Genomic DNA, 9,670 nt, shown 5'->3' with positions numbered 1-9,670 from the left:
AGGTGCAAACGCCTGGCTAGACGGAACAATTTGGCAACACTTTCTTCGGGTGCAAAACCTAGCACAGGCTGTCCTGAGACTTAGGACAAAATGCTTCTATTTAAATCTTGCTCTAATCCCGAGAGGAACACCGCCTCATTGACTGCCTCGTCCTGTTGTATTTGCACGAATGTGTGCGCGTGCACTGCAGGCTGACTTGCCTATTGTTGGAGGGAAAGAAATCCATCCTCTCTCTTTCTCCTCCGCCCCCCTCCCTCCCTCCTTCTGGTTTGGGCCAGGTATTGAGGAATGCTGTGACGACACAGGGGGAGGCAGGTGCTGCGGTTCCTTCACGGCACAAGAAGGAGGGAAGCTCGTCCTTGCTGGTCCCGGCTGGTATTGAGCACGCGCACTGGGCAGAGAGCGGACCAAGAAAAAATTCCGAGAGAGCGAGGCGCGCGCGCGCGCATACACACTCTCTCTCAAGCTCTCAAAGCAGCGCGAGGCGAAGCGTCCTGGTGCAGCTGCAGAGCAGAAGGTAACAAAACACTGCAGGGGTGAGCTTTGGAAGGAGGCTTTAGCCTAGGCTGAGAGGGCGGGAAACGGTCTGGTTGCCTCTTTCCCCTAGGGGTCTGCCTGTTTGGGACTGCGACGCAGCGGGTGGCGGAGAAGGACCGAACTTAGGCTTTGAACTTGGGGTTCTTTGGCGGGGGAAGGGAGGTAGACGAGCCCGCGGCGGTGCCCTTTGCGCGTGGCGTCATTGCTTCAGGGCAGCTCGGGGCCGTAGCAAGGTGACGCCGCCGAGTGAACTTCCAGCGCTAGAACTTTTTAAAGGCTCGGCGCTGAGGGGAAGGGCTTGGGGTGGGGGTGGGGGGTCACTTGTCGTCGCTGTCAAGTTGGCGCGGTGAGTTGTTTAGAGGATTGTCTGACTGCTCCCCCCCCCTTTAGGACACGGTTGGGCCAATAGCAGTCGCGGCAGCGGCGGCGGGGGGCTCTCATTGGAAGGCGGACCCGGGCTTCTGCCCTTTGCCTGAGAGTTAAATCTGCGTCCGCTCCTGCCCTTTCTCCGGTTGCTTCCTTGGCGCGGCTTTGCTAGCCTGAGCTGTTGCTGCGGCGCTCTGTGGCAATCACAATAAGAAGGGCTGCTGTTGTGGAGAGGGATTCTGGCGCTTGGCTCTTTGCCTCGGCTGCGCGGCCTCACGTCCCAGTAGCAGTGATTCTGTCCATTCACGCCGGCAGGAACGCGCGCGCGCGCGCTAATGACCCAGCTCGTGGCTTCCCTCCTCCTCCCCCCCGCTCCCCCAGCGTTAATCGGCACTTAAGGAAAAAGTTGGCAAGGATGTCATGGTTAGGCCAAAGGGCTCTTTTGACTGATCCCTTTTGCGCCTGCTCTGAAAAACCTGTGGAAACCGACCTGGCAGGTTGCTGCTGCTTTAAAACATAAATCAACATTTCCTCGTTCAGAGTTAAGACGGCAAACCTCCTAGGTATGTTCTTCGAGGGCCGGTAGATAGTGGGTTATGGTGCTGTCCCGGCTGACGTTAGAAAAGCACCTTTTGTGTGTGTGAAGTGGAAGTGGAATGTGGAAAAGATCTGCTCTTAAATAATGGATGTGCTGGCCAACCAGAGGTTCACATTTCAGCCTGGTTTATAGACGTCCTGTCTGAGAGGTCCCTAAAACCTTGCGTTCCCTGCACTTGGGCACATCTGTAAAAACTATATCTGCTAGAATGTACATCTGGCTTCTTAAAAATGGCTCTCTTGCATTTTATCCTGCTCTAACAATACTCAAAAATGCTTAGTGAGAGAGACTCGAGTGTGTTTGCAGTGTCTAAATGCCCCTCAATTTGGGCAGACCAAGGTTCAGTTGACAACTTCAACATAGGCTGCATCAACTTCTCATCTGTAAAATGAGATTATTAAGGCTGCAAGCCCATAACACTTCCCTGGAAATAAGCACTATTGAACCCAATGGAGCTTACCTCTGAGTAGATATCCACAGGATTATGCTGTAATTTATTTCTCTTGCAGGATGATTGTGAAGATGGATGCCACCATGAACATGAAACAGACTGTGTTTTAAAAGTACCACCTAGAATAATAAAATCTCTACTGATTTTAGTGGCACTTACTACCAAACAGGATATTAGTTTAAGTAAGTTTAGAACTGTGCGATATTTATGTCTGCAAGAATAAATGACGATTTGTGTATCATAGTACCATGAATCCTGCTTTGCTTTCTTTGCTTTTTTCTTTTATATTCAGGAACTTCATTTAGACAAATTTGTGTGTACGTTCCATCCTAATGTCCCCTTGCCATGAAATCCTCTGAGCCAGAAACAATTATTGGGTCCTCTCAATGCACTGCAGTCAGAAGTCTCTCTCTCCCCCCACCCTTCCTGGCATCAAATTGCTCTGTGCTGCTTCCTTTCAGCTAGGCTAATGGCAGGTTTTCTCCTCACATTGATCACCACTACAGGATGTTTATAAGCTAATATTTATAAACTGCTTTTAGGGTGCTCAGCAACAATACTTAATCCCCCCATCCCAAACACACACACACACAAGCCAACTGGGGTGAACCAGAGCTGCTGAACTATAAGTGGAATTCCCAAAGTTTGGGGGAAGGGAGACTCCAAGGTGACCTACAGATGGCTATAAGCCAAGATTGTGAGTCAAATTGGGAAATGTCTATCATGGAAAAAACTGGATTGCTCTGTATGATGCTTCAATCTCTAGATGAACACACCACATGCTTCTTGTTACAAGGGAAGCAATGAAATGCTTGTCTCTTGTCAGGCAGGCCAAGTGGTCAAGTAGTATTCCAGCTCTCTTTCACATCCAGTGGAGATGTCCTTTCTTTCTCTTACACAGACAGTTGCATTCTTAACTCACCCCCCCCACCTTGCTTTGCTAAGCATTTTGCCTTGCTGTGACAGTTAGTGTAATGGGGAATAATGATTTGACTGCAGTTCCAGAAGGACAGTTATCCTTTGGTTAAGCCTGGGTGTAATGTACTATGCTGGGATGGGCAGTGATGGTCATTAATTTCCAGCATTAATTTATTAAGCTTAAATGGATATGCATAAAATCTAACAAAAAGAGGTGGTCTTGCAGCCAACTAGCGAGTATACACAGACTGAAGACCAATGGTCTAGGTCAGAGGTCCCCACCTTTCTTGGACCCATGGACACATTTGAGAATTTGTGAAACTGCTGTGGGCACAACCAAAAAATGGTTCCCATGGAAGTTGTGGCTAGTAACATAATGGCTGCCATGAAGGCCTTGCTAGTCAAAAGTGAGCTAAAGAGGGGGCGAGACTAGAGACTGAGAAAATAGCAAGGTGAAGGGATAGAGAAAGAGCAAGGCTATGGGAGAGAGAAACGGTGAGCTTAAAGAGGAGGGAGGAATAGTAAGGATAGAGGTAGGGAGAAAGAGGGGAAATAGCAAGGTAGAGTGGGGGAGAGAGAGAGAGAGCAAGGTTAGAGGCTAGAAAGAGAGAGAGAAAAGACTCCCCCCCCCCTTTCAAGGTTTTTGCTTAACACTTTTTTTTGGAAGGGGGGAGGCAGGGGAGAGCATCATGAGCCCTGTTGGAGATCTCCATGGGTGCCATGTTGGGGAGCCCTGGTCTAGAACATGAGTAGGTAACCTGAAGCCTTCCACATGTGTTGGACTACAACTCCCATTATCCCTCACCATTAGTCGTGCTTGCAGGGGAAGATGGGATTTGTAGTCCTAAACATTGGGTGGGTATCACATTGCACTCTTGTTCTAGCGTTAAAATAAAAAGCTGATCATTACTTTGGGAAACTTGTAAATTGTACTATTTGAAAAACAAAAAGCTTTTCAAAAGTGGGGAGGAGCTGTGCTCCCCCAGCTTCCATCCCTGTTTTCCATTTCCCACTTTTCATACAGTCTCTAATAGTGCTTTGATAGTTTGCCCAACATAGTCACAGGGTTCCTCACCTGATCTTGTGAATGTGTAGGTAGAAGAGGTTGGTCTCTACAATTTAGCCTGCGTTAATCATATCTGGAATGTGATCTTCATCCTAAGTTATTTTTTGCCTATGTTATTGGTGGAGATAGTAATAAATAAATAGAGATCTAGGTGATGCAGATAAGTAGGTTGTTTGATGGTTCAGTGGAAAAAGTGCAAAAGAGAAGGCATTACCATCTGGTCCTCGACTCATGCTTAGAGAACGTGTAGATTTAAATGCTGGAGAATTGCTTCTAAAGTAACTATTTTATGGTTTGTGGTGTGCTTGAATTAAGTACTTGCCTTTTCATGTAATGGCCTTTACCAAAGTTGGTCTTTGACCTTAATAGTTGAAGGTAAAAAGTGCAAGAGGAAAGGTTGTGAGTAGGTTGTAAGGGCAAGGGAGTCTTCCAGTTTGTTTTTCATCTTCTCAGTACCTACCAGTTAATTACTTACTTGGTCTTCAACTCATTATACAGAACATCAAGGTCTGATGTTTTCTTGTGGGAAAGCTTGGCCAAATAAATAGATCTATGAGACACAGATTGTTGGTACAAAACAACAACATACGTTAAATGATTAAATGTTTTATATATGCTCAGTAACAGCAAGAGTTATTTGGGTTGTGTGAAATGTTACACTGGGGAAAAGAAATGTTGATTAGGTACAGGAATCCTTGTCTATTTCAATCTCCCTCCACCCTCATTGCATGCTCTTTATTTTCCTCACAGTCAAGGACCTTAGCCTTGACCCGAGAGGAACCTCTGTCAAAGCATAAATGGATTAGTCTTGCAGTTTAATCCTGCCCCCCTTTTAACTCAGAGAATTCAGTGTATTGTGACTTGCTAATAAATTGTAACTTGAGGCCACCCACATTTCCAATAAAGTCAGGAAACTGAAGTGCTTAGTTTTAAGGCATGGGTTTCAACTTGGAAGATGTGTCTTGCCCTAGTTACATTTCACAGTGATGGATGTGTGTTTCATAGATGTTTCAAGGAATGAGTGTGGTTCCCAAAAGCATACCTGAGTGTATCAAAAGTTTTGAAGCAATCCTAGCAGCTAGCTATTTCTTTTTCTTTTGCAATTGTGTAGTTATAGTCTGAAAAAAAATCCTCAGAAGTGCATAAACAAGGCCTTTGCCAATTTAAAATGCTGTTTAGAAGAACCTTGATCCTACACTGTTCCTGAATATTCAGGAGGTGGCGGCGGCAAGGAGTGCATTTATTTATTTTATTTATTACATGTCTATACCACCCAATAGCTGAAGCGCTCTTGCGCGATTATGCTTGGTGCACCAGCTGTAACACTTCCTGAATTGGTCTGACTTGACAACCATTTTTCATGCCATCGTTACATCACGTTTAGACTGTATTAATGCACTCCACTTGGGGCTGTGCTTGAAGAAGCTTCAGTTTGTGTAAACAGAGGCAGCTAGGCTGCTAAGCAGTGCATGGTATCTAGGCCATATTACACCTGTCTTGAAAGACCTGCACTGGTTGCTAGTTGCTTTCATGCTTAATTTGTTGATGTAACCTTTAAAGCCCTAAGGGTAGCAATCCTGTAGCCCATAGACAGCATCTGCGGGGCCATGGAATATTTCAAATTCCTGTGGCAGCACTTATAACTAACTATCATGCCTCTTGACATAGACGGTAGTTGGATCATCCAGCTTTGGAGACAAATTCTTAATTGCTTTGAATGCTTATACCTCCATTTGTTTCTATTTATATAAAACATTGCTGGCAGAGATAGGGGAACTTTAAAGGGCACTCACTTTGGATCTGATACCATTGTTCCATGGCCAAGGAGAGGTAGTGTGTGAATGATTTCTTGAGGCTTACTAAGAAATTAAAGGATCAAAAATGCTTTTTTAAACCAAGCTTGCCCTGAGCAATTAATGACCCACTAAAGAAATATACACAACAAATTCAGCTGCTTGGAATAAGCTGATGAAATCCTCAAGTACCTTGCTTTGGTATGCTGGCATATAAAGTGCCACTGGGTTAAACATTTTCCAGGCACCACTTGCAACGTTATTGGGGGGAAATTGGGTTACACTATAACAGATGTTCAATAAACTTTTATTGCAGTATGTATGCAAGAGAGCAGATTCTGTTAAGATAGGAAAACTATGAATAAGCAGCCTACCTATATATATATATATATATATATATATATGGTTATTTTCTTTGCAAATAAATAGAACACCCTGTGTTCTATTTGTGGTGTTAAAACAATTCACTCTTTGTATGTCATGTTTGAGAGTTATTGGGGACCTGTCAGAAGCTACAGGCATAAGCTTGTTTTCTTGGAAGCAAGCCCCATTGAAAATATTGGGACTTGGTTCTAACCAAACTGGGTTGTCCTATTTTTCTGAAATAAATGTATATGATATGAAATAATAGAAGTAGTCATATGAGTTGTGTGCTTTTGAGGAAGTTTATTTTTAAGCCTATGAGAACTTAAAATTTAGTTGATGGCAAGCATGGGTGCAGTCCAGGGTTTTATAAGCTACACTTCTAAAATGAGCAGATAAAAATTAATAATTTCCTGCTTCAGTTGTGAAGTATGCTGTGCTCAGCTAAAGCAATAAATTGTAGCTCTGCTACAATTGTAGCTCTCTACATAAGGTTTGGGGGTGGACGGTTGTTTGCTGAGGTGTAATGGACAAGGCTTTTGGCTGTGTGCTTTGAAGACTGTGAATGAATCTTCTGGAAATGGAATTTAATTGAAACTGTAATAGTTCTTTCTGAAACATTTTCTTTGTTTTTAAAATCTCCAATCTGTTATGAAGGGCAGTTCCCAACTAGAATGCAGCAGGTCAGCTTGTTTGCTGATCACCATCAGGGTGGTATAGTAATAGCTGTATAATTCCCCGGGCTCAATCTACATGGTAACACATTTAGAAGTTTTTATGGTTTTATCTGGATTTTCATGGAATCAGCTTTGGTCCATCAGTGGCACACGAAGCAAGAAAAGCAGAGTATAAACTATCTAAAAAACTTGCTTTCACAGGTCAAACCACACTTGAAATTGGCTTGGTTTGGGTTGGGTTTGAACTGAACATCATCAACCTCATAGATTCTGCTCTGCCAATGATGACTTGTTACATGCCCCAGTGAGGGAAGTTTAATGGAAATAACTAAGCCCCCATAGTTTATCACATACCTCTCCCCTTTCATCCACCACTGGGATATTGTGAAAGGTTAAAACAGCAATACGTATTGTGAATGGGTAAGGCATGTTATTGTGCTATTGTGAATGCTTGAAACAGGCTACTGCAGTATTATGAATGGGGAAAACAGGCTACATATTGTGAAAGGGTAAAGCAGGCTACTGCACTATTGGGAATGCTTGAAGCAGTGTTACTGCGATATTGTGAATGGGGGAAAAGGCTGCTAAAACTGCAGAGTAGCAATCGGTAAAGATGTGAAAAGAGCAGTATAGTTCTTTTTAAAAAAAGTAAAAATGAACAGTGGAGAAGGGAGCAGTAAGAGAAAGCACCACCTGACACATATCAAAAACACATATAGTGCAAAATAAAAACAACAACAACACAGAGCCTGCAGTAGTGCTATTTTGCAATAGTGTTACTATGATATAGAGCAGCAGTGAGGAGAATGCCAGTACAGAGAGCCTGCTGTAGCGTTGTTTCCCAATAGTGCTACTGCAATTTAATGCATTTTTTAAAAAACAAAACAAAGGGGAGAGCAGTAGTGAGAGTCTGCGGTAGCACTATTTTGCAGTAGCGCTATTGCTATTTTCTGCAAAGTAAAAAATAAACAGAAGAAAAGGAATGGGGAGGGCAGCAGTGAGAGCTTGAACCAGTGCTGTTGAGAAATAGTTCTACTGTGAATTAGTGCTAACTCATGTGAAAAGAAGCCTAACATGTGTCCAAAAAGCACACTACTTTCATTGGCAAAAAATAATGGGGAGAAACAAGGGATGACCCCACCCCTTGATCAGATCACAGACACACCTGTAGGCACACCCAGCGTGCAGAATTTAATTCATTGGAATGGGACACGGAGAGCCGCATTTAAGGGGGAGAACCACTATAATGGCTTAAAAAAATGCCTTTTTGAGAGGGAAGCTACACGGTGGCAACAATGTCATACGTCACAAAGGACTCTGAAGTGTTCTCACACTGCACTAAATCTGTGTAGATTGAGCCCCAGTTCCTGGAGATTTCATGGTGAATACATGTTGAACATGTTGAAACCCATACTGGTAGTTGCATTCTGAATCAGAGGCATCTTTTTAAAGACTTGTAAAAGAATGCTCTTGGAATAAATAAATAAATAAAGCCAGTGTAGCAAAGAAAACTTGCTTAAACTTTTGCTTTTATAGATTCATTTTATTTGAATAAAGTTGCTGCTGATTGAAAAACAAACTTCAACATGAGTTGAGGTTGATCATACATTCATAAACATCTCTCCATTGCTTTTGCCTGAATGTGTGAAGTTCCTTTCTTGGTAGTGCAATTTGATCACATATTTAATGCATGCAAGTTATAATATTTATGTTTAGCATCAAGTGATGCAAATGTGAACTCTCAAATTCTTTCAAAATTGTGACATTAGTCATAAATTATGGTTAGCGGAATGCATCGCATCCATAAGATTACCTTACAGATCAGTACTTTATAGTGATGAGATCTAGCAAAGCAATCTAGCATTGAAGCTGCATGTTATGCAATGTTACTTTAGTTTAGGAAACTTCCTTTCTGTGATAGTGGATAGGCTACGGGCTGGAAAACTCTGCTTAAAGTTAATAGGATAATACTGTAAACCTGTCACAAAGAAAAGATGGTGTATTTAAAGTTAGTAGCTTAAAATCACGTTGCTGGAATAAATCCCTCTTCCTGTTTAAATTTTTATTATTTCAAAACAACACCAATTTACAAACACGATACAGAAAGAAGAAAAACATACAAAAAGACAAAAAACACAAAACACATTAAAAAAGTCATACAAAATTCAGATTTACTTCCGATTTTCTCCACAGCAAAAAGATGTAACAATAAATCCCTCTTCAAGTGAATTAATAGGGGCAATTTGGAATAGTGATGTATAGATATTTTGAGTTTGGAAATCAATGTCCTTAAGGCCATTTTCTTTATAAACAATCCAAACTATGAAAGCAATATACACAATGCAGAACTCAGGGCTGCCCCAAGACATTTTGCTGCCTGCAGCAGAATAGGAAATGACGATACACACTCCCCCACTCCCTGCAGCGCAAATCACGGTGCATAAGCCAGTCAAGTTATTTTGGCACTTGAGGCCAGTTGATGAAAGCTTATTATGCTATATATGTGTGTGTGTGTGTGTGTGTGTTTATTTTATATTATGGTTTTATACTGTTGTTTTATACTTTGAATGTTTTTAATTTTTGTGAACCGCCCAGAGAGCTCCGGCTATTGGGCGGTATAGAAATGTAATAAATAAATAAATAAATAAATAAAGTGTGAGTCTACAAGGTGCCACAAGACACATTGTGGCTTTAGGAACACAAGAAGAGTTCCCTATGTTTTTTTCACATTTTTCCACTTTTCTCTAGCAAGTGCAAGCCCCTGCTGTCATGGAGAACTATGCACCCACCAGAGCCTGGCCTTGTGGAGCATGCAACCAATAAGTGCAATCCAGGAAGATGCTGTAAGAGCCAAGGAAATCCAGACACACTCTAGCAAGCCAAGCCACACTACACACTCAT

General features: G+C 42.5%; 1 protein-coding gene across 2 annotated transcripts in view; it reads left to right on the top strand.

Moving 5' to 3' along the window:
• The first annotated feature begins 464 nt into the window (after positions 1–464).
• The window catches only part of MTUS1 (microtubule associated scaffold protein 1), a 116,259-nt gene continuing 107,053 nt past the window's right edge, over positions 465–9,670 (top strand). For both annotated transcript variants that reach the window (XM_063135568.1, XM_063135566.1), the window contains exon 1: positions 465–517. The gene's annotated coding sequence lies outside the window, so the exon portion shown is untranslated. The remainder of the gene's footprint in view (positions 518–9,670) is intronic.

This window comes from Elgaria multicarinata, chromosome 10 (assembly GCF_023053635.1).
Source record: "Elgaria multicarinata webbii isolate HBS135686 ecotype San Diego chromosome 10, rElgMul1.1.pri, whole genome shotgun sequence".
Classification (NCBI taxonomy): Eukaryota; Metazoa; Chordata; class Lepidosauria; order Squamata; family Anguidae; genus Elgaria; species Elgaria multicarinata.
This window is presented reverse-complemented; position numbering and strand designations above follow the sequence as displayed.